The sequence below is a fragment of the Giraffa tippelskirchi genome, chromosome 6 (assembly GCF_054371585.1).
Source record: "Giraffa tippelskirchi isolate mGirTip1 chromosome 6, T2T-mGirTip1v1.2.pri, whole genome shotgun sequence".
NCBI classification, from domain to species: domain Eukaryota; kingdom Metazoa; phylum Chordata; class Mammalia; order Artiodactyla; family Giraffidae; genus Giraffa; species Giraffa tippelskirchi.
In genome coordinates this window covers 159,749,694-159,774,127 of record NC_137280.1, presented here as the reverse complement: position 1 = coordinate 159,774,127, position 24,434 = coordinate 159,749,694, and the positions used below count along the sequence as shown (strand labels likewise).

The 24,434-nt window shown below is 36.3% G+C and overlaps 1 long non-coding RNA gene across 1 annotated transcript in view; it reads left to right on the top strand.

Annotated features, from left to right (window-relative positions):
- The window catches only part of LOC145511511 (uncharacterized), a 533,216-nt gene that overhangs the window by 425,008 nt on the left and 83,774 nt on the right, over positions 1 to 24,434 (top strand). The gene's annotated exons all lie outside the window — the stretch shown is intronic.

Here is a 24,434-nt window from a genome sequence, read left to right as displayed (position 1 = left end):
ATGATGTATTATCATACTTCACTGGACTGTGGTGAATCACTAGAGTGGTGGACTGGAATGAGATATAAGTTGGCAGAGGGAGGGTGCTCACTTTTGATATAACTCTAGCACCTGACAATAAAGGGACCATAACTATAATAAGTAATGTAGAGATAGCTGTTTTTTTCTACTGACCCAGGGGCTTTGAAGACGGATACTGTTAGACTTAGATCAGCTGTGATATCCAGAAGGCTTCACAGAGTATTTAAAGAAATCCTTATGTCCTGCATTCAGAGAACTGAATATACTATAAATCAGGCCCTCAAATTGTGATAAGGATGTTACAAGGTATGAAAGAAGCTAAATACACTCCTAGCAGGGATCTTATACTAAAGTCTGGATCCTCACAGGGAAGGGACACAATTTACAATCTGACAGGGAAGAAGTGAGGTATATAACTGAAAACCTTAAACCCCACAATGTCCCTGAATCCTCCAGGCTAGCAGAAGCTGTTCTTTCCTTTGCTAGAGGACAGCACCCACACCTTGCACTTAACTGTCAGAGACAAGGTGGATGTAATTACTATCTGAGCAACAAGGCTAAAACGACTTTGATCCACACATAGCAGTGGAATTCCCAGATGCTAAATGTATAGGCAGCCAACAAAAGTGTTTCCTAATTCAAATCATAATGAGCAGTTGAGTAGAAGGCTAATGTTAGTTACCACCTTAGAAGCCTTTTAACCAGCCCATTAAAATTGCAACCTCTTCTTCCTATAAAAATAGACCACCTTGCCACTCCATTACCCTTACCTAGTTCTACAATCTACCTTCACACTTAGCACTTTCTGACATGACTGTTTTGTTTACTTACCGTGTTTCATTTTAATTATTCACTTTTCCCATCAGAATGTAAATTTCACAAGGATATCTTTGGGGGTTTATTTTGTGCATTGATGTATCCTGAGCATTGAAACAACAGCTGCCACATAGTAGGGACTCAACGATCTTCTATTAATGAATAAACGGACTTTCTTTATTACCACAGAGATACATTTTTTCAGAGTTGTACCATGGGTGCAGTTCAATTGGTTAGTATCAAGGGGTGATTTGTTAAAACAAAAAAAACTTGTGGCACCATAAAGATATTTTCCATTCCTTTGTATGACATGTAAGTATTCTCAAGAGGCATACCTGGTAGACTAAGTGTACAAAGATAAACACTTTAGGTAATTGGTTTATGCTTGTCCTTTGGACTGGCACTTGGATTTTGTTCTTTTGAAGCATTTTTTTTAATCTTTATTGTCATCCTCTGGGATATGATTCATTCTATTCCATTTTATTTGTCGTTGCAATATCCAAAAATCCTTTAAGGAAAAAATGGCATGTATTTATAAATAGTGTCAATTATCTTTTGAAAAGAACAGTTCAATGGACCTAGAGTTTGGAAGGGGTTAACGCACTATCCAATATGCTTAACCTACTCTGAGAGAGGGATATGTGTACTCCAAAGACCTGAGTAATGATGCCATTAACCTTTGCTAGCCTAGCTCTATAAGGCACTTCACCATTGGTTCAAGTGACTCCTTTTCTTTTCATTGCAACTAGGTGGAATTTTTATTAAGTGTCATTAATCAAAGGTGAAAAATTCTCTGAGCAGGAAAATTGTCAGTGAAACTGGCTGCTGTATGTGGAAAAAATAAATAAAAGGGTTGGATAATTATATATTAACTCAAGCAGTAATAGGCTTTTCAAATCATCACAGGTTGCAGCTCCTCTTTGATTTTAGGGGTCTAATTTGGGGGAAGACCTATTAATCTTTTTTCCATTTCTTTGCCTTTCTTATTCAGTAATTGAACTGTTCAGGTGTTATTGATTAATGTAGCTTTCTTAAATGACAGGTTGGTATGGCAGCCAAAGTTATTCTCTGTGCTTTTCTTCTGAAATGACTCATGAGATATTCTGGAATGTGGGGAAAGAATAAAGATTTTAAGTTTTCTTCTAAAAACAGATAGTCTTCAGCACCACTAAACTGGGGGTGAGGGGACCAGTTTTTCTTTGGATCCCTGGTGTTGAGGCTAATTGGAATGAAATTTAATTTGTATCCAGAGTAAGAGCTACCTTTTCACAAATATACAATATTTGGGGGAATGGGGAGGGGGTGGAACTTAGAAATATCTTTATTAATATGCTGCCCAAAGCTTTTCACTGAAGTAACTGTGGGAAGAAATTCTATTCCAGATGTAGCAGATTGAAGTTTATGCTGCAACAAGTGGTGAGTAAGGCTTGTCATGTTTTTAATAGGCTCACATCACAGAGGACAAACAGAACACAGTCATGCAAATCAGGGAAAAACAAGATCAGTAGAAAGTAGGTATTTAGAAAGGTAGACCCTATGGAATTATATCATAGCCCAAAACTGCCAATATCATTTATTTTGTGGAATAAACATCTGTGCTTTGCAATATAATTGGGGGATACAAGTTCTGTTTAGTTTGCAACTCTGGTTGTTTCTTCCCCCACACTGTTTGTGTTAATTGCCCCTTGTGGATGGGCTGCATAATCTCTAATCCTCATAGTATGCAAGTGAATTTGTGCTGTGCTTCTCTCAAACACACCTGCAAGAAATTTTAATAGCTTTAAAAACTGAAGATGTTTCCCTAACTCCCTACTGCATAACAGTCCTGACTACCTGAGGTATCATCACAAAAGATAATTTAATAATAGCAGCAATGATGTAGGCACCTGAAATTCCATCTGGTAGTACACACTTTAGCATGTATATATTAGAGAGAGAGAGGTTTCTATAAACTTGGCTAATGTATAGCCAACAGAATACATATGTGCTGCATACTCTTTTGCTTCGATGTCCAAAGGAAGATTTCAACAATAGTTACAGCAGTGAATCCATTACAAGGTGATGAATGCTTTGACAAATTATGTGTGGTTTCATACCACCCCATGAATTTTTCTCTTAATGTTGAATTTAGGTTAGAATAAATTTGTATAAATATAGAATGGGAAAAATAATCTGCTTCTCTAACTATAGTCTTGTTGGAATTATAGATTTAAGAAAGCAAAAATAAATTATATTTTTCTAAACTGTGCAACAGCGTTTAAAGATTTTTCAAACTTTCAAAATTGTTTATTTACTATACCTTAAAAACTGGATGGCCATTTTGTAGGGAAACGGATTATCCTAAACAGGACTAATTTTTTTTTTTTTTTGTGGCGGGATCAGTAACTCTGTTGCATGAATAAGTGAATGATTGAATGAATGGATAAATGAATGAACTAGCCAAATTTGTGAATTCATTAAGGCCAAAATTTTAATTTATTCATTTATCATTTTGTTTAGTCACTGAGTCGTGTCCAACTCTTTGTGATCTCATGGACAGTAGTCCACCAGACTTTTCTGTCCATGGGATTCTCCAGGCAACAATATTGGAGTGGGTTGCCATTTCCTTCTCCACTATTCATTTAAATGTATGTGCAATTTGATTTATTCTGGGCATAAATCAAATTTTCTAAGTGGTCAATATTTCTTGATTTTTGAACTTAACTTTAAAACTGAACATCTTACTTGTCATTAACTGAATATTTTGAAATTGGACGTATGAAAGTTAGAAGAACAATGTGTATACTGTGGCTCTGAACCATCTGCTTTCTGTCTGCTTTCTCATTATCATGTTGCTCTTTCACTGCCACAGAAAATGTAACATAGGATACCTTGGAATTTCCTATTATTAGATATTCTCAACTTCATTGTATCTCCTTATAGCTCATAGTATCTCTGGTGTTTGTGAAGGAAAGAAAAAGGGAGGAGGAGTAGAGTTGTCTTGACTATTAGAGAACTTTCTATAATTTGTTCTTCATTTCCTGTTTTTGATGCTCTCATCTGGCTACTAACTGACTAATTTTATTTCATATTTGATATGTATTAAACTATTTTAACTCTTACTACTGCAAAATATTGCTTAATACAGCATATTAAACTTTACCAAAGGCAAAAAACAAAAGCTATTTTCAATCAAGAGAGTTTGAGAATTTGGATGCCATTGAAGCCTTACCTGAATGTGTGTCCGGTCTCTAGTCTTTCTTCAGAGCACATGTAACATTTTAAAAATTGGGACTAAAACTTTGATCCAGTTTAGCTCAGCATCAAAAAGAACATGCTGCCAGTCTGTTTCTTAAATAATCCAAGGGAGGCAACAGAACTCAGAAGCTATCTTGAAATGTTACAAATTACCTTTGCAGTTAGTTTAAAACGCCAAATGAATACAATATACATCCACAACCGGAACTGATTTTTTTAAGCTCAAAAATATTTGATGGTGTTTCTAGATTTGCTCAGTTCTGTTTTTTAAACTGAGGTTTTACCCATTTTATTGCAACACTAGCTTTTTATCAAATAGAGAATCAAGGAAATACAGTTCATGGCATATCTTTCTCACATGTATAAGTGTTAGTCACCAAATCATCTCTGACTATTTGCAACCCTATGGACTGTAGCCTGCTAGGTTCCTCTGTCCATGGGATTCTTCAGGCAAGAATACTGGAGTGGGTTGCCATCCCCTTCTCCAGGGGATCTTCCTGACCCAGATATCGAACTCGGGTTCCTTGCATCGCAGGCAGACTCTTTGCAGTCTGAGCCACCAGGGAAGCCCTCTCACATGTACAATCTCTCAGTAAACAAAATAATCTGTAAAAATAGAGTAGGTTAGAATAGGTTCTGTTTTATTAATATAAAAATAACACAATACATTCTTTAGAGAATTAAAATTCTGTGTCAGATAAGAATGCATTCACCTGCAACTAACAGAAAATATTACAAACAGTTGCCTAAGCAGTAATGACATTTATGTATTGTAAACAAGAGGAGGTATGTTCGTAGGCATGAAGAGGCTTGTATATCATTTCCAGCCATGCCAAAAAAAAAAAAAACTTGTGCTAGAAGAGTGAAAACTCTCACGTTTGTTGCTCCATTGCAAGCTAATCATTGAAACTTCAATTGCAGTTAGACTGGTGAAGGGATTTTTGCTAGTAGCTTCTGTCACTTTTCTTTTTTCAGGAGAGCAAAGTTTTCCCAGATCTATGGCAGCAGGCTTCTGATTAAATCTCATTGGCCAGAACCGTATCCCATAGCACCTATAGCTTCAAGGGAAGCTGGAATTTTAAGCATTTAGCTTTTGTAAGACCATGGAAAGAAAGAATTTGGCATTTTCAGCTTCTATGATAGAAGTCAGCAAGAAAATAAAAGGTAGAGAATTATGTCAATAGTGTCTACCATGATTTCCAAGCTGTATCTAATATCCAGTAAATTTTAGTAATTTCACTACAAATCAAATTATGGACAACAAAGGAACTAGGACATCTTTTAGACGTTTATTGTAGAGAGTCTTACCGAGAGATGAAAACCATTAGCTAATAGGGCTAATAGATATTGTAATTTTACCCAAAATGTCACTCACTGTTTTAAACAAAGGAACTTCAGTTGTATTAAGTCTGCTTTCAAAAGTTAGGATAAAAGTTAGGTTTTTTTTTTTTTTTTTCTTACACAACCCTTTATCATCAGTCATGTCAGCAGACTAGTGTGGTCAGATAAGGACTTGTGTGTGTGTAAGGGTGCGGTTAAATGAGCACTAGTATCACTACTCAAATGAGTATTCATAACCACTACGCGTTTTATTCTAGAGCAGCAACAAAATGGCAGAGACGACAGCTGCCACATCATATACATACACACACTCCTGCCTACACAAACCATGCTTTGTACATCAGATGCAGCATAAATACCATGGCATGTGGCAGTTGCTATGGTGACAAGTTTTTTTTTTTTTAAATGAAGAGCAGATGGAATAGGCATGTAAAACTTGCATAAGTTGTTAGTAATCTGTGAGTTACTGCAGACTAGTTGATGAAGAAAATTTTAAAATTCTAGCTTTTCTAATTTTTCCATATAACATGTTCGACTACCACTTTTCCCCTTTGCTTCAGTCCATTTTGTATCCAAATGGCAGTGAAAAATTGTTTTCCCCGTACCATATATATATATATATATTTCTGTCCTTGCTTTGCCAAATACATTTCTATTGTGGAGCTTTTAACTCTTTCACTGAATATACATGTACTTCTAATGGCCCCATATTGAAGTCCATTTCATTTTGGTCCAGTTCACACAATATACGTGATAAATTTGACAATGGTTCCATGTAAGAAATGGTTACAGCCAGCGGGAAATAGGTTTATTATCCAATAAAATGTGCTTTATAATGTATAAGTGCTGTTGGACATATAATTAGTACTTTGGATTAGTTTTGTTTGTCTAATCATCTAATCTAGGCAGAGCTTGTTCTTAAGTGTCTTAATCATCTATACTTCCTAGCTGCTATATGAAAATAGGCAAAAGAAAAAAAAATCCGCAAGGAATGATTTGTGATTATTCTATCATAACCAGTGATTTTCCTGTATTAAGTAACTTTCTATGTTTATCTGTAAAAGCAAATCGCAAAGGAAATTTCAACATAATTTAGCAACTACTTAATGTGCACCCAGCATAAGGAAACACAGGGAGGGCAGTAACACCTTTAGGGCAAAGGCACAGAAACTGCTTCCAGGGTCGAGGGTCATGGAGGAAACAAGACAAACCTATGTCTCTAGTATGAAATAGATCCAAAGTATCTTTAAGGAGAGAGCTGTTGAGAATCCAGGCAGCCAAGGATCACTGTTGGTAAAGGCTCTCCTTAATACCTGCTGATCACTTGGCACTGTTGGTTTTATGGAAATCTTTCTTAGATCTTCCCACCAAATGTCTGTGATTCTGCACTTTGCTATTTCCTTAAGCTTTGATGGCAACTTCTCGATCACCTAGACCATAGTCTAATTTGCATAGAAACATTCTGCGGAAGTTGGTCATATGAATAGAAAGTAAAATTACATTGGATTCACATTAATTATTCCTTGAATTGTTTCTTGAGAATTTCTTCAAGATGAGTCAGGTTTATTAATCCTTAAATTTTCCGTTTTCTCTGAGGATAGAATGGAGTAGAGATAGATTCATGCATGATCAGCAGTTCTTTTGTATTCTTAGCATGTAAAGACATCCCTTTAGATTGTACCCCTGGTTGCCCTTTTAGATGATATGATGACTTGTGCTGCTGCTCCAGATGATAACGAGCTTCATAACGTGGCGTTGCAGTTTTTTCCAGCCAAGCTCCGATGTGTGTGTAATAAGTGGTGTTCCCCTGCCCTTATGGCCCAGGAGCTCTCAGACACGTCTCATGGCAGAGGCTGATCAGTAGAATTCCAGACAGGACTGATTCCTTCACAAAGTGTTCATTAGGGGCCCAGCTGTTGTTACTCTGTAGACTGATAGTGGATTGCAAAAGCTAGGGACACACACCCTTATTCATTAAGTCTTAGTTTATCCATTTAACATCTATTGATTAAAATGTACTGTACACTGAGCTCCTATGGGGCACTAGAAATAGAGGTGAACATGACAGAATTCTATTCCAAAGAGGACATCAATAATAAATGTGTACATTCTATTTTATTTAAGTGATGACTGCAACTTTTATCTGTTATAAGGTGATGTGACATATTTGCTATATGAGTTGATGTGATAGAACGCAAGTAGGGAGGATAATTTAGGTAAGCTGGACTAAGGCAGCTTCTCTAGAAAGAAACATTTGAGGTGAGAGCCTATAAATTCCTAGATTGAACTTCAGATTAAAATAGTAACAGTTTTCATTTTGTGTGTTCTCCAGTACCTTCTAAATTGTCAGTGTGAAAAATCCAAGATTTGAAAACATCTTTGTGTGTATGTGTGTGTTTATGTGTTGTTATTAAGATACTTACTATTTTATCAAGCTTGGGACTGATTACGTACTCCATGCATTGAAATCAGCCCAGTAATCATAGCATTTTTTAAAATGATGATTTAATTTTAATTTTACATAACTACAGTAAGCCTAAAATAATTATATGATTACAAAGAAGAAAATGTGAGAGAAGTACTTCCTTAGGATTAATATCCTAAATCCAAAATGCACTTATTATTTCTTACTATACTTAATTCTTTAAAAGTCCACTTGTTAAAGATAAGTATATCTACAATATGTTGGCACATGGGAAATAAAAATGTGCCTTCTAGAGTTCTAAGAGAATCACATAGAGGTACTGTCCATTTGGGATTCAAAATTAAAGCAAGTCTCACTCATTGAGAACCAATACATAGCAATTAGTGTAATTATACTGCATTTCTTAACATATTAACCCTTCACTCCATGGGAGGCTAAGGAGAACTAAGTATGCTTGGACTTCCAGAGAGTTACATGTATTTTTACATTTCCAATTCATTACAAAAATAATTATGAACTCTAATTTAGTTTAACTAGTGTTCTGCTTATAATTGCAAAATAGCTATTAAACAATTGTGGCAAAGCCTCGACTATGTAAGATATTAATGACTGTTCAACCTCTAGTAAGACACTTAATGTAGTAGGACGTGAGAGATTTATAATTGCAACAATCTTCTCTGTGAACTGTTTGCTGAGAAACAAACAACTTGCCTTTACCTTGGCACTAATAGTTGGCAGTTAATTGACAACATTATTGACAGTGCATTGAACTAAGCTTCACCACTTGTTAGAAATAAGATTTAGTTCTATAATGCCATCACAGTACTTGTGATATTATTAACCATAACTCACTACCAAAATACTGATTGAACACTCCATTCTTATCAATGCCTCAGAGAGTTAATCAGTGCAGTGGAGAAGGATGTATTGTTTCTAGTTGTGATTATTCTCTCTTTGTACCTACAGATGATGTCAGATAATCAGATGTGGAAATATGGAGTCCTCATAAAAAAATATTTAACCATTAAAATCAGAACATAGCATGGGGGTGTTTTTCTGAGACAATTCTTATGCAATGAAAGATTCATCATCCCAAATAAAAGTGATCTAATGTGTTTATTATTTTATATGCAAATAGGGTGAATTTCAAAGTACCAAACCATGTAGCCTTTTCTCTTCATAGACACAACAGAAATTTTATGTTTTCTCTTCGGGCGCATAAGTGTGCTAGTCTTATAAACTAGCCATGATGCTTTGAGAGTTAAGAAGTAGGTGGGTAGGGTAATTGCAGTCTCTTCTAGCCCCATGTCTTCATCCTTCTTCCTCATTACTCCCTCCATATACTTGTCCCATTTAGGGTGAAAAGCTCTATATTTGAAGAGAAGATGTGAGATTGAAACCTAATACTGTCACTCCATCCCATGGCCTGTGGCAAGTTAGGTGTAACTCTCTGAACCTCAGTTCTTTTATCTGTAAAAAAGGTAAATTAATAATACTTCCCCTGGCTACTTCACAGTCTCCTAAAATCAGTGAGAACTCTTTCATGAAGATGCTATACATATATTAGTTGTTGATGCTTCCAAAATTGTTTTTAGTTTGTGTTAGTGTAAATAATATCATCATTTCCCACTAGTATTATATTTTCACTTTGATTGAAGGTTTAAAACCGTTATTATGGGCAAGGTAGTATAGTAGAAAAAACAGTGATTTGGAGTCTGATAGGTTGGTTTTGATTCTTGTCTATTTTTAACAAACTGTGTGACTTCAAGTAAGTTACTAAACCCCCTAAACCTCTGTTTTCTAATGTGTGAAATAGGATGTTAAAAAAAAAAACCTACATTGCAGAGATACCAGGAAGACTAAGTAAAATGATCTGTGAAAGATAATCAGTATACTATAGGTATCAGTAACTGCTAGTGATTACTAATGACATTTAAGGACTTTGGTATATTTTTTTCTGAAATTACACTTAGTAGGCTATTAATGTCTCCACCACTTACTATACCGTTAATGAAAAAAAAAATTGTTTTCCTGTATAAAATACTAAACTTTTATAGTACATGCTTGTATTTCATGGTTTTGTTGTACACTCTTGCCCTAACTTACTATTTAAGCAATGAAAGCATATATACGTATATCTACATACATATGGAGAAGGCAATGGCAACCCACTCCAATAGTCTTGCCTGGAAAATCCCATGGACAGAGGAGCCTGGTGGGCTGCAGTCCATGGGGTCACTAGGCGTCAGGCACGACTGAGCGACTTCACTTTCACTTTTCATTTTCATGCATTGGAGAAGGAAATGGCAACCCACTCCAGTGTTCTTGTCTGGAGAATCCCAGGGATGGGGGAGCCTGGTGGGCTGCTGTCTATGGGGTTGCACAGAGTTGGACACGACTGAAGCGACTTAGCAGCAGCAGCAGCATATGTACATATATTTGTGTATATATATATATATATAATCTACTATGTAATGTCTGACACTTTGTGACCCCATGGACTATAACCCCAGGCTCCTCTGACACATGAGATTTTCCAGGGAAGAACACTGGGATGGGTTGCCATTTCCTTCTCCAGAAGGTCTTCTTGACCCAGGGATCAAACCCGCATCTCCTGCATTTCCTGCAGTGGCAGGAGGAATCTTTACCGCTGAGCCACTTGGGAAGCCTGCTTAGCTACTGTACTGGTTTTCTATTGCTGCCTTAATCCTACAAAATTAGCAGCTTAGACAGTACAAGCAACTTATCTCACAGTTCTGAAGGCCAGAGTTGGAACATGGTGTAGATAGATACATTCTCTGTCCACCAGGCTGAAACTGAGGGATTGGTGAGAGCTACAAATGCTTCTGACACAGCCTTTGGCCAAGCTCACTGGTTGTTGGCAGTTTAGTTCTTCATGGCCATAGAACCAGGCCCCTCTTCTCTTGCTGGCTGTAAGCTGGGGGCAGTGGCAGCATCTGGAGGCTGCCTGCCATTCTCTGCGTGCGGCTCTCTTCACAACACGGCAGTCTGCTTCTTCAGTGCCTGCAGGAGAATTTCTCTCTTCAGTTCTCACTCACACCACAGGCCAGAGTGAGGTAGCAGTGTGGACCGTGGTGAATTGGGGGAGGGCACTTCATGGAATTCTGTTTCACGCAGTAATTCAAGGACTCAGCCTCTTCCGTCTGTGTCTCCAGGGCTCTCTCCTCATCACGCTCCCAGCATCCTGCTAACTCAACCAACAGCTGAGCAATGCGCCTGTCTAGATCTGGGTGGTCATACATGGGGCTGATTTTACATTTAGGCAAAGTCGGTAGACCAACTTTTTCCTCCTCTAGCAACTTATTCTTACCACTCTCTTGTCATGGAATCTAGTAAAGCTTTATTAAAATGTCTATAATATCCTAGAGGAAAAGCCATACGTTCATGTAATTGTGCTGATTCACTGGTTTATCAGATTAGCTATCTTACCTTAGGGGCCCTGAGTGAAAAGAAGAAAGAAAGAATGTATTCCCATGAATGGAAGGCAAAGACAGGTAGAAATATTTAGATGATGGGGTGTGTTTGCCAGGCAGTATAGACAATGTAGTTAGCAGCCCTGGTGGTTATGAGAAACCAGGGTGATCTGCGAACAGCGCTAATAACTAGAAGTGGTAGAGCCTTTCCATTGCTCTTTGACTTGGGTTTAGAAAAGACTTGTCCAAGAACAGAAAGATGAAATTTAATAATAGCAATAGTTACAATAATATTTATAATTAACATTATAAGCAATAATGATAATAATCTTAAAAATGTTTTTGCTGCATTTTCATATATTTGAAAGCTTTCTTCCATCTAGCAATGTCACCAGATAGGCAGAGGAGACAACATGGAAACACAATCAGTTTATCATTTATTCTGAAAACAGAGTCATTAGCTAATAAAATACATCTGCCACGCCTTGAGCACATAGGCCTATTTTTAGTCTTTTATGCCTAACACTTAATATAATATATAACACAAATTCTTCTCTTCATGTTCTTATCCCTTATTGCATAAAGCTGTCCCAGTTTCCTTTGCCCAAGGTGGAGCTACAGATGTATCTGTGGATCACTCAATGCTCCATTCCTAATGCACTGACTTTTTTTTTTTTTCCCCGTAAAATAATATTTCTGTAGAAAGGATGTTACATGCCATGGTGAAGTTCAAGTGTCATTAGATCTATCTACTTTGCCAAACTCCAACTCTGTTCTCTGTGCATCTCACTCTTAAGGTGACAAAAAGCTATCATTTGAGGTCTCTTCCTTCATATTTAGTTTTTCCACCCAGTCCTAATGCCCAATATCCATCCCTGTGACTAATTATTTAACTCTACTAACAGTGATACATTTGTAGTGGGTTCCTCATATAAGATACACTATCAAATAAGCACTTAAAATTTCTTTGATTTAATCCTCTTAATAAGCCTTTGAAGTAGTTTCTATTATCCTGATTTTGAGACAAGGAAACTAAAAGCAAAAGTAAGCAAGTAATGCACCCAAAGTCACAGAGCTGTAAACAGTTGAAAAGAGTTTAATATTTCCACGTTCTGGTAACAAATTTTGTGTTTTAAAAAATATACAATACTTTTCTCCAACCAGTTCTATCTTGTCCAGGATAAACATTAAATCTTGGCTCAATAATTTTGAATTTCCTATTATAATCCCAATTCTGAAATAAAAATGGAAATTTTCCAATATGTCTTATTATGTAATTTTAAGATGAGAAGTTAAGGCTAAGCATAAAGTAATATTTAATTTTTAAAATATTAACATTAATCATTCCTTATATAAACCAGGACCAGATGAAACATAAATCTATGTTCATTTCATATTACAGTTCCATGTTAGTTTCATCTTCCTGGCAGACATTTCGTGAATTATTCTAATATATTCAGTTCAACATAATTCAAGCAATGCTGTTTGGCCTACAGTAGAGTGGCTTTTGTCAGTGAATATGTACTTTATTTTCTCTGTGATAATGAAATAAATACTAATTAAAGTTTGGAGTGTGGAGAATAAATTGATTTCTATATTATTTTGTTATAGAAGCTCCTGATTCTTGTTCTCAGTAATATGTATTAGGCACTCAGGAAGACTGTTCTTTAATAGTGACATTCATTGGATGTAAGACAGTGACTACCCTTTATCATAGTGAACATGTCTCATACGAACACTATATAAAACCATTTTTATTTGACCTAGTAAACTTATTCCTCTAGAGGAAATAGGTTGGAATGATTATTGTAATAATTAAGTGAAAATTGACTCCCATGACGAGCAAGGAGAGAAAAAATTTATGCTCCTGTTTTCTGTCACCCTTAAGTGAAAGCGCACTGTCCTTCTCTCCTTCCCTCTCCTTAATTAGGTGGGGAGCAATTGATCATTCATTCAAAAAGCAGTTATCAAGTGAGTACTAACTGGTAGGCATTATGTTAGGCACAGCTTTTAGACCTCGTTTCCTTGTTTACAGATTGAAAGTTGAGGAGAGAACCTGATGTTGTATATGAAGTAGATCTTGGGATATTCTAGTAGAAAAAAATATGTATGTGCTATTGATATTCATTCATTCCTCCTCTGAGAAAGCCCTTTTTTTTTTTTATGATGGAGCAGTCTCTTCTACACAAGTTCTCTGTAGTTAGGTTGATGGTCATTACTGATCTGGGTAGCCATACTGACCCTCTTTGCCTTGTCCTGTGAGAATAATTTAGCTCTGAAAAGCACATTACACAGAAAATTTTCAAAAGCGACCTTTTATTTCAGTAGGAAAGTTTCATGCATTCCTGACTCCAAGGTGGTACTAACTTATGCTATGGTAACACCATATTCCAATGAGATGGACAAAATTATTTTAATAGGCAACATTGGCTATCATAAGACAAGTTAATAAATCATATTACCTTCAATTATAGCTTTATAATATAGTTGCTTTTATGCAATCATTAAATTTTTTTATAGCTGTTACCACCATATGTTTAAAATGACACTGGCAAATATAATATACACATGATAATATTTATGTATTTCAACCTTTAACTCATAAGCAACAGCAAAAACACCAAAACAAGAAAAGCGAAAACTAAAAATAAATTGAAAACGATGAAAATGTCATCATTGAGTCTTCTTTGAAGACTCCTTTGAAGACTCTAATAGATTCAGCTGGGCAATTAGATTGTTTTCCATAGTTTTGGTATTTTTTTTTAATTTTACATTTTTAAAACTTTTTATTTTGTATTGCTGGTCTTAAAAATACTATCATAAATACCTTGTAATTTAATCAAATTTTGTACATTGCAAATCTGTCCATAAGACAGATTTCTAGATGTTTCTCTCATAGAACATTTGAACATTTTAAAGTGTTTAGATCCATATCCCAATTTGCCTCACAGAAATATCTTCTTAGTTCACACTCTGTGGCAGAACGTGACACTGTCCTTCTTACCAGGTCTTCAACACAACTGAACATTATTTTAAAAATTATTTACCAATTTGCCAAATAAAAGAGTGCATAAAACGTTTATGTCTTATTTAACACAAGGTTAAACATTTTCTCACATGCACAGTAGTTGTGTGCATGTGTATGTGTATGTGTGGGCATGCGTGTGTGTGTATTAAGGAGGTAGGGTGCTTTTTTTTTGCCTTTTTCATAGACTTTACCTTATTTTCATTGTTTGCTTTGGTTGTTTGCTTTTTGTGTTTCCCTATCTTTTTGTCTATAATATTTTCAGATCTCAAAAGTCTTTTGCTGACATGAAGTCAAATATTTTTCATAACAATTTTCAGGAAGGTTTCTCTGGCACAATGATGTGATACAAGGAAATTCTAGCTGAGTCACTCTAGAGCAATAGATATGATCTGAAATGATGTCTGAGGCTCTTTCCTTGAGATCCCAGTTGCATGTATTATGAGCATGCCTTGCGGGGTATCCAAGAACCAGGGGAACTTGAGCAGCAAACTGATGTCAGTCTTGTGCAGAGTCAGTGCAGGGTCAGTCTTGAATAGCAACACGCTGTCAGCAACCACAATGGCAGTGGTGAACTGATGTATGCATGGTTTCCTCTATTTGGAATACACAGGGTTCCACTGTATTCCAAAGGATGCATTGAAATGTATGGTAGTCCTAAATAGGAAGGTAGTAGGTTTGCTTCTAATAGAGTATTCGAGTACTTATGTGTTGAAGTAAAAAGGAAATGAAATAAAAATGATAATCAGTACATTGAATTTGCTGGGGCAGATTATATCTTTTTAAAATATATAATAAGTTGTGGACTTTAGTCATTTAAAACTGTTTTATGTGCCCCAATTAACATCTTTTTTTTCCATTTTTTGCTCTGTGATTGAATTTCCAACTTGCCTTACACAAATAGTCATTCTGCTCTATCCTATACTATTGTACATGTGTTTTATGTTAATACTTATTCTTTTTCCTTTAATATTTTTTTCTGTTTTTATCTTCTTCACTTCTTCAGAAAGTAAAATTCTAACCCAAATTTTAATAAGTTCAAAACTTTCATGTTGATTTTTGTGGTTGCCGTAGATGATCTTATAGCTGTCTTTTCTCTTCTGTTTTCTGTTTTTAATATTTGCCTGCTGTTTACTTTTCTCTTAAATAGTGCTCTTCTTTTTTACACTTTGTAGTGATTTGGGGTAAAAAGGCATAATTTGATCTGTATTTTTAAAATTCTCACATTCAAGGAATAACTGAGGCTTCAGAAACTTTTCTCTTCAAAAGTAAGATTTTACTTCTCCCAGTTTTCCACTCTCCCTTCTAGACTTTGCTCCCATACTTTGTTAATATTTACTTGGATAATCAACCTGTAGTTTTGGTTTTTAATTGTTAAATTGTTCACGTTTTCATACCACATTTTTTTTAAATTTTTTTTATATTTACATGTTTACTTTTACAGAATTTCTTCTATAGGAAATCTAAGTTTATACTGTTAAGATCCTCAACTGATTGAATGAGGCCTACCCACATTATCAAGGGTAATTTCCTTACTTGAAGTCGATAGATTACAGATGTTAACTGCATCTACAAAATACCTTCACAGCAATGTCGACATTAGTATTTGATTAAATTACTGGGTACTACAGCCTAACCACAGTGACTCACAGAACTAACCATCACATGTATATACTATCAATATGATTTTTCACTATTCATGTTGACCTTGAACTGAAGTAATATTTGTCAGATTTATAAAATGTAAATCTGTTTATGTTTTTTCATTATGTATAGCCTATACTTAAGCATATATTCTTTCCCCTCAAGGGTAGAATATCTGCATAATTTATTTAGAATTTTGCAAAGTTGATATATCTAATCCCTTCCCCATTTGTTTATTCAGTTATTTATTTATATCAGTATAAATGTATGGATATTTACTTCTTACTTTAGGTTATAATCCACTGCTTCTTTACTTTGTCACTCAAAATGTTCATCTTAGGCCAGTGGGAGCTCTTTCAGTTGGCTCCTATGTCCCTTTGACATACTTCAAAAATGTAGTAATGATTTTGTTTTCTTTTTCCAAAGTGCCTCACTTAAAGGAACCACAGTGCGCTTCAAATTCATCTGAAATATTTCCAGCTTGTCCTTTAATCAGCCATTTCTCTAAGGAACCCTGGTTGCTTTTATTCGAGAGTGGTATTAAGAACCAAGATCCAGGCCTCCTAGGCCCTTTCAACTAACCGAGTAAGGAGACATATGTACATGTACACACCTGTGTTCAGTTTAGCTCAGTTATACTCAGTCATGTCCAATTCTTTGTGACCCCATGGACTGAAGCACACCAGGCTTCCCCGTCCATCACTGTCTCCCAGAGTTTGCTCAAACTCATGTCCCATTGAGTCGGTGATGCCATCCAACCATCTCATCCTCTGTCGCCCCCTTTTCTTCCTGCCTTCAATCTTTCCCAGCATCAGGATCTTTTCCAATGAGTTAGTTCTTCACATCAAGTGGCCAAAGTATTGGAGCTTCAGCTTTAGCATCAGTCTTCCCAATGAACACTCAGGACTGATTTCCTTTAGGATGGACTGGTTTGATTTCCTTGCAGTCCAAGGGGTTCTCAAGAGTCTTCTCCAACACCACAGTTCAAAAGCATCAATTCTTTGTTACTCAGCTTTCTTTCTAGTCCAACTCTCACATCCTTACATGATTACTGGAAAAACCATACCTTTGACTATACAGACCTAGAGTGGAATATATATGTAACCACATTTTCTTTTATTGTCAGTCTTATAGACTGCACTCATTTTCAAAATAATTTAGGTCAGGATTTTTTATGCCCACCCTCTTTAGTGAGATAATTTCATACATTTGTAGTACAGTCTGTTCTCTTGTCAGTCTACATTTCTTTCTGGGATACCTCAATCTCCAAAATGATTTTATTTTCATCATTTGTTCTTTAACCTTGTGTTGGTTTTAACAAATGCATGATGTCATATATCCATCACTATAGCATCATACCTGTAGAGGGAAATGGCAACTCACTCCAGTATTCTTGCCTGGAGAATCCCATGGCCAGAGGAGCCTGGTGGGCTACAGTCCGTGGGGTCACAAGGAGTCAGACACAGCTGAGCGACGGAGCACATGGCATTATACAGAATAGTTTAACTGCCCTAAAAAATACCCTATACTTTACCTATTTGATTGTGTCTGCCTTACTTCCCTAGGAACCACTGATCTTTTTACTTTCACTATTCTTTTGTCTTTTCCAAATGCTCATGTAATTGGAATCAGGGAGTATGCAGCTGTATCAGACTGACTTCTTTCAGTTAGCAATATATATTTCAGGTTTGCCATGTATTTTTGTGTGAATTAATATTTCTTCTTTTAATTCTAGTAATCTACTGTATGGCTGTATTACAGTTGATTATATAATTTTCAAGTAATCTGTTTTATAAAAAAGCAGTATGTAATAGGTACATGTTTGAGTGTAGGTAATTCTGAACATATTTTTCTGATTTTTTTCAAAAAATGCAAAATACCAACAGTTATAAGATTTTGATGAACAAAGACTTTTACTCTCCCATGATCTATAATAATATAAATTATTAATATTTACTAAGTGTATTTTATCAATTCTAAAATGTACTTTTCATATTTTAATATTTCTGAAATTATGATGATACTTGTAGTAATTAATAAACTCATACAATCACTTTGGCGTGGTACTTGGGATGGCAATGACAATTTGGTTACACGTGCACAAATTTGGTCACAATTCTTTATTTTTCATCATTTCAGTAAAGTGCTTTCACTGATGTTTCTGCACATATTAAATGTAAATGCCATGTCAAATGTCTTCAAAAGAATTACACACAAATTCACAGTTAAAAGTTATTGAATATAAAGGAAGTCATAGATCAGAGAAGAAAGGCATCAATTTGATGTTAATGTAGAAATATTAATTGTTGGAAGAATGGTTATGATTCTATTTTTTGCAAAGACTAAACAAAATGTTTTAAGTGATCAAAGAAAAGACTAAACTCTAAAGTAGAGGACTGAACACTATTAATTATTTATTTTAGATTTTTGTGCACAAATATTGTCTATCATACTCAAAGGAATGCAAATGAAAGCATGAGAAACTGCCAAAAACCTTGGTGTAGTTGAAGTTAATTTCAAAGCAAACGAGAGGCTGGTGTGATGGATTGTCACTTAGGATTATCATTAAGGCATTATGTCACAGTTTAATTGACAGTCTTTTACTCCCTTACTTAATAGTAGATAAAATAATGGTGTATTTTACAATCCTTGAAATCTTATATTTAATAACATATGGTGTTTATGATGTACTGTGCTATGTTGTTTATGTACTCAGTATCATTGAAGCTCTGCTGTCTCTGTAAGGCTGGTATTACTGTCCTAATTTATGGATGATGCTACTTAGAAAGAATATGTGCCTCGCCTAGAGTCATAAAACTGATAATGGGTAGAGCCTGGACTTGAAAGCAGAGTTTGTGCTGCTCTCCTCCACTGCAGTGCTTTAGTCCTTTCTCGCATTCAGTGTCATTGAGAAGTTTGACGTCAATTGATACCTTATTTGCTTTTTTAAATTCAGATATATTAACCAACTTTAATTATTACTTAATCCTGCCTGCATCCTTTTCCACTCCTTTTTTCATATAGATTAGATATCCATTAAAAATATGGGTGAGGTTATTGTTATCATGGACAAAATTTCCACACAATAATGTGTAATGAGGTTGTTGTATGGATAAAATGCGTTGCAGGATTTACATACTTTTTGGCACAAAAGAATGGCGACACTACATCAGTATATTGTGACAAAGTGAAATTTTTGACGTAATGAACAGATAAGAATTTGATTAAATAAGCTTTGATAGAAAAATGGGTAGTCATTTAATTGTGTTTACTAATACAGTTGCTAAACAAAGTGGGGTTGGGGGGAGGCTACAGATAACAAAGATAAACAGAATGATCTCAGTTTTCTCAGAAACAGAGTTCACCCACAAATATGTTTCCAGTAAATGAGCCAAAACATCAACATTATTAACAATCCATGGTGGTGCTGTGATGATAAGTGATTACCCTACACCTTGGATATGCAGATGACACCACCCTTATGGCAGAAAGCTGAGCAGTGATGAATTGATGCTTTTGAATTGTGGTGTTGGAGAAGACTCTTGAGAGTCCCTTGGACTACAAGGAGATCCAACCAGTCCATCCTAAAGGAAATCAATCCTGACTATTCATTGGAAGGACTGATGCTGAAGCTGAAACTCCAATACTTTGGCCACCTGATGTGAAGAACTGACTCATTTTAAAAGACCCTGATGCTGGGAAAGATTGAAGGCGGGAGGAGAAGGGGACGACAGAGAATGAAATGGTTGGATGGCATCACCGACTCAATGTACATGAGTTTGAGTAAATTCTGGGAGTTGGTGATGGACAGGGAGGCCTGGTGTGCTGCAATTCATGGGGTCGAAAAGAGTCGGACACGACTGAGCGACTTCACTTTCACTTTTCACTTTTGTGCATTGGAGACGGAAATGGCAACCCACTCCAGTGTTCTTGCCTGGAGAATCCCAGGGACGGGGGAGCCTGGTGGTCTGCCTTCTATGGGGTCGCACAGAGTCGGACACAACTGAAGCGACTTAGCAGCAGCAACAGAGCAACTGAACTGAACTGATTCTTTGTAATTCCATGGACTGTCGCCCGCCAGGCTCCTCTGTCCATGGGATTCTCCAGGCAAGAATGCTGGAGTGGGTTGCTATGCCCTGTTCCAGGGCATCTTCCCACCACAGGGATAGAACTCACGTCTCTTACATCTCCGGCATTGGCAGGCAGGTTCTTTACCACTAGCACCATCTGGGAAGCTCATTTATCTATTTGAGTTTAAAATAGATCACTTCAGATCTCATATCTGTGAATAAATTTCATTATCCTAAACTTTACCTGCCATCTACTTGAGGACTGACTCCATGCCCTCTTCACTTCTGCAGTTATAAGGGAGCTGGGCAGGTATAGTCAGTGGTTAGTGAGCACTCTTCTGGTATGGATCTGTTGGACTAAATGGAGAATCTTCTACTTCACTGCTTGGTTCTTGCACATTCTTAATCAACTCAATATAAGATAGATTAAAATTTCTACAAAAATTTCTCTTGGGGCTTTCAATAAGTTCATATCTCTCAGGTGCCAAACTCCCTTTTCAGTGTTCCATCTTCTTCATGCCCAGTTGTGTTATGAGAGTCTAACCACTAAGTGCAACTGTATGAAGGATACTTGGAGAGTATATCTTAACTATCTCAGGAGAAACATCTTTTTTGTTGAAGTATAGTTGATGAACAATATCATATATAACTTGTACAGCAGAGTGACTCACACATTTTAAAAGAATATACTCCATTTTTAGTTGTTATGATGTATTAGCTGTATTCCCCATGTCGTACAATATACCCCTGAAGCTTATTTTGTACATAAGTTTGTACCTCTTAATCTCCTACTCCTCTATTGCCCTTCTGATAACTTCTTGTTTGTTCTCTGCATCTGTGAATCTGCTTCTCCCCACTGATAACTTCTAATTTGTTCTCTATACCTGTGAGTCTGCTCTATTTTTATTATATTCACTAGTTTGTTGTATTTTGGGGGGGATTATACATATAAGGGATATCATTATAGTACATGCATTTCTCTGTCTGACTTATTTAACTTAGCATAATAATCCTCCAAGTCAATCCATGCTGTTGCAAATGGAATTATTTTATTTTTTCATGGCTGTGCAGTATTCCACTGTGTGAGTATGTATAGTATGTGTATGCATGAGTGTGTGTCTATATGTATATATATGTGTATGTGTGTGTGTGTTTCCATATACTTCTATGAAAGAGTGGAATGAAGACAACATTTCATGAAAATTAGAAGACTTTATAGGTGTGTTGGGTATAACTATTGAATGTAATACCTGCAAAGTGTTAGTGAAAGAACAGAATTAATTTTCATCTGGCTAAAATAAAAACTGCTGGCCACAGGTATTAGTTTCTGCAAAAATCCCTTGGTCAATAATGAGTTAATATTTGTCATATATTTAGGTGCTCTTGTGTTGGATGCATAAGTATTTACAATTGTTACATCTTCTTGGATCTATCCCTTGATCATTATATAGTGTCTCTCTTTTCCTCTTTTAGCAGTCTTTATTTTAAAGTCACTTTGTGTGATATAAGTATTGCGACTCTGGCTTTTTCAAATTTCCATTTGCATGAAATACCTTTTTCCATCCCGTCAATTTCAGTCTAAGGATAAGCATCTTTTATTAGATAAATTGATGCCTAATTCTTAGGTCATAATTATCTTGAACTTCAGAGTTAAGTAGAATCTGTGGAGTGAGGGAGAGAAAGGTTTTCTAACCTTATTTCATTTGGGCAGTTTTCCTTTCTTTTCGGCAGCTAAACATACACAGGTCACTGTGCTTGTTTATAAACATCCTCCATTCATCCAATTTTAAAATCCCTTCAAAAACTGCTAAGGGATTGACCACAGAGCTTCATGTTGTGATTGATTTTATGTGTGTGTGTGTGTGTATCAAGGTTTGAAATACATCTTATAAGTATTTCTAATGCCTTTGAGAATTTAGAGAAGCTGCATAGTGAGTATCAAACCCTTTTAAGCAGAAATTCTAAGGTCATGAATTTAAATAATGATGTTTTCATTTTTAAAACATTGCCAAAATGAGGAAATTTGAGGGGGAACTTTGTTTGGAACTAGTGAACTTGTCATATTCCCTTCCTTTTTGCCAAATATGATATGACTTTCAAGTTAAGGTTATATCCTTTTTCCTTGAGAAATTTGATATTTCTTTATTCATAAAACTGTAAGACCCCTCCCCTTTTAACTCATCTGATGGGCCTTCCAGAATTTCCAGTGCGACCTCTCTTGCTAATTTTTGACACAAACACTGGTAATATTCAGTGGGCTCAGTAACAGTAAGCATGTACCTCAACGACTGTAGATCATAGTTCAGCTTGTGTCTCCTCACTTGGCCTCACCTTCAGTCCCCTGCCTTTCCCCTGTTGTCTTCCCTCATCACTCTCTTCCTGTCTGTGTACTGGCCTCTTGGGTTATCCTTGTGTTTCCAAGCATCCCATTTCAGAGTCAAAGAGTATCTTTCTATTTCTGTTTAAATAGACTTCTGTTAGCCGCAGCATCCTTAGTTTAAAAAGTGCTAGACATTTTTCAGTTGCTGCTGCTTCTAAGTCGCTTCAGTCGTGTCCGACTCTGCGACCCCATAGACGGCAGCCCACCAGGCTCCCCTGTCCCTGGGATTCTCCAGGCAAGAACACTGGAGTGGGTTGCCATTTCCTTCTCCAGTGCATGAAAGGGACAACTGAAAGTGAAGTCGCTCAGTCGTCGTGTCCGACTCTTAGCGACCCCATGGACTGTAGTCTACCAGGCTCCTCCGTCCATGGGATTTTCCAGGCAAGAGCACTGGAGTGGGGTGCCATTGCCTTCTCAGTTGCAGGTTGGCTCAAAAATAAGTGGAATTAGAGCATTTCAAAAACCCTGTAATCCCTTGTTCCCTTCCCCTGCATACACGAAAGCATTCTATTTGTAATGAGGTGAGAGAAAAGAGACCTGGAATGAGAGCTGGTTCGGCCAATTCTCTACAGGGCTAAACTTAAACTTCAGTTGTGGAAGAAAATGCACTCAAAGAAGTATGTCAGCATTATCGTTCAGCCTATTTTCCACAATCATTCTGCCTATTTTCTGCTCTCATATCCTACAGGCCCTAATTGTCTTAAGAAATTCTGTCAGTTACCACTTGTTCAACTGACAGTGTATACCAAGAGGACCATGTGCCACATTCAATAAAATCCTGTGGGAGGTGAAATAAGCACAAGTATGAGAGGTTATGTTCATGACAGCCTAGCAACTTCTTATTGTTTCTTAAGTCAATAGGCAAGCGGATCAAAGAAGCACGATCAACATTTGCTTCTCTTAATATCTATTCTGTCCCCCTTAGTAACCAGGGGAAAGAGTTAATCTATGCAAGCATCAATACAGAATTTACTTACTAGATGACTATAAATCTTAGAAAATGTCAAAAATATGAAGCTCCTTGAGAATTATAGCTTTTCAGATTAAGACTATCTCGATTTTTAACAATTCAGCAGATAATGTAGTAAAAGAGGAAGATAATGTAGTAAAAGTTGATAATGCATTTAATTCTTAAAATTTATTTTAAATTCTGAAAAGAACTTCAATTTTAAGTTTAGCCCTGTAGAGATTTTACTTAATAGCTATAAAATATCTGTGGATATTTTGCCAGTCCAGGGAAAGGGTACCACATTCCTCCAGGTGTATTTTTGGATCACCAAGATATTTTAACTTATTCTGTTCAAGTTATAAAATTCTTAGATCCATTAAGAATAGGAAAGGTAGAAAAATAATTATTTGAAATAAACAGATTTAAATAATGCTGATATGCTTCTTTGACTACATTTTCTTCTCAATTTCCGCAAATAAATGTGTTGATAATGAGAGAGTCAATTCCTAGGCAGGTTGATAGGACATCTGGGGATCCCCAGGGAGAGAGGTCTGGGGTTCTCAAGGAGGAGAGAGGGGTCTGGAATTCTCAAGGAGGAGGAAAGGACAGACATTTTTTCCCTCTACATTCCTCAGGATTATATAACAGTAATGTATCCTGCTTGAGGACAGTTTCTGGAAAAAACCTTCTGGCTAATCCTGTTATCTTAAAATGTAAATTATTGGAGTGGGTCTAGTAAGGTCTTTACAACCTCCAGACTTTCTTTTGATTCACTGTAATAACTAATTAAAAGTATATAAATCCATTGCTAACATTAGTGAGGGGACACTCTTTCTGCCCCCTTCTGATGTCTATGTCAGAAGCTTTCTCTATCTCTTTTATACTTTAGTAAAACTTTATTAAAGAAAAGATCTGAGAGATCAAGCCTCACCTCTGGCCCTAGATGGAATTCTTCTCCTCCGGAGCCCAAGAATCCCGGCGTCTTTCGTGGTTCAGCAACAACCTTTCAATATCAGTCAGCATTGATTCAATTCATATGTTGTTATATGAAACCACATAACAAAATGCTATGCACAATTGTACATTATATGC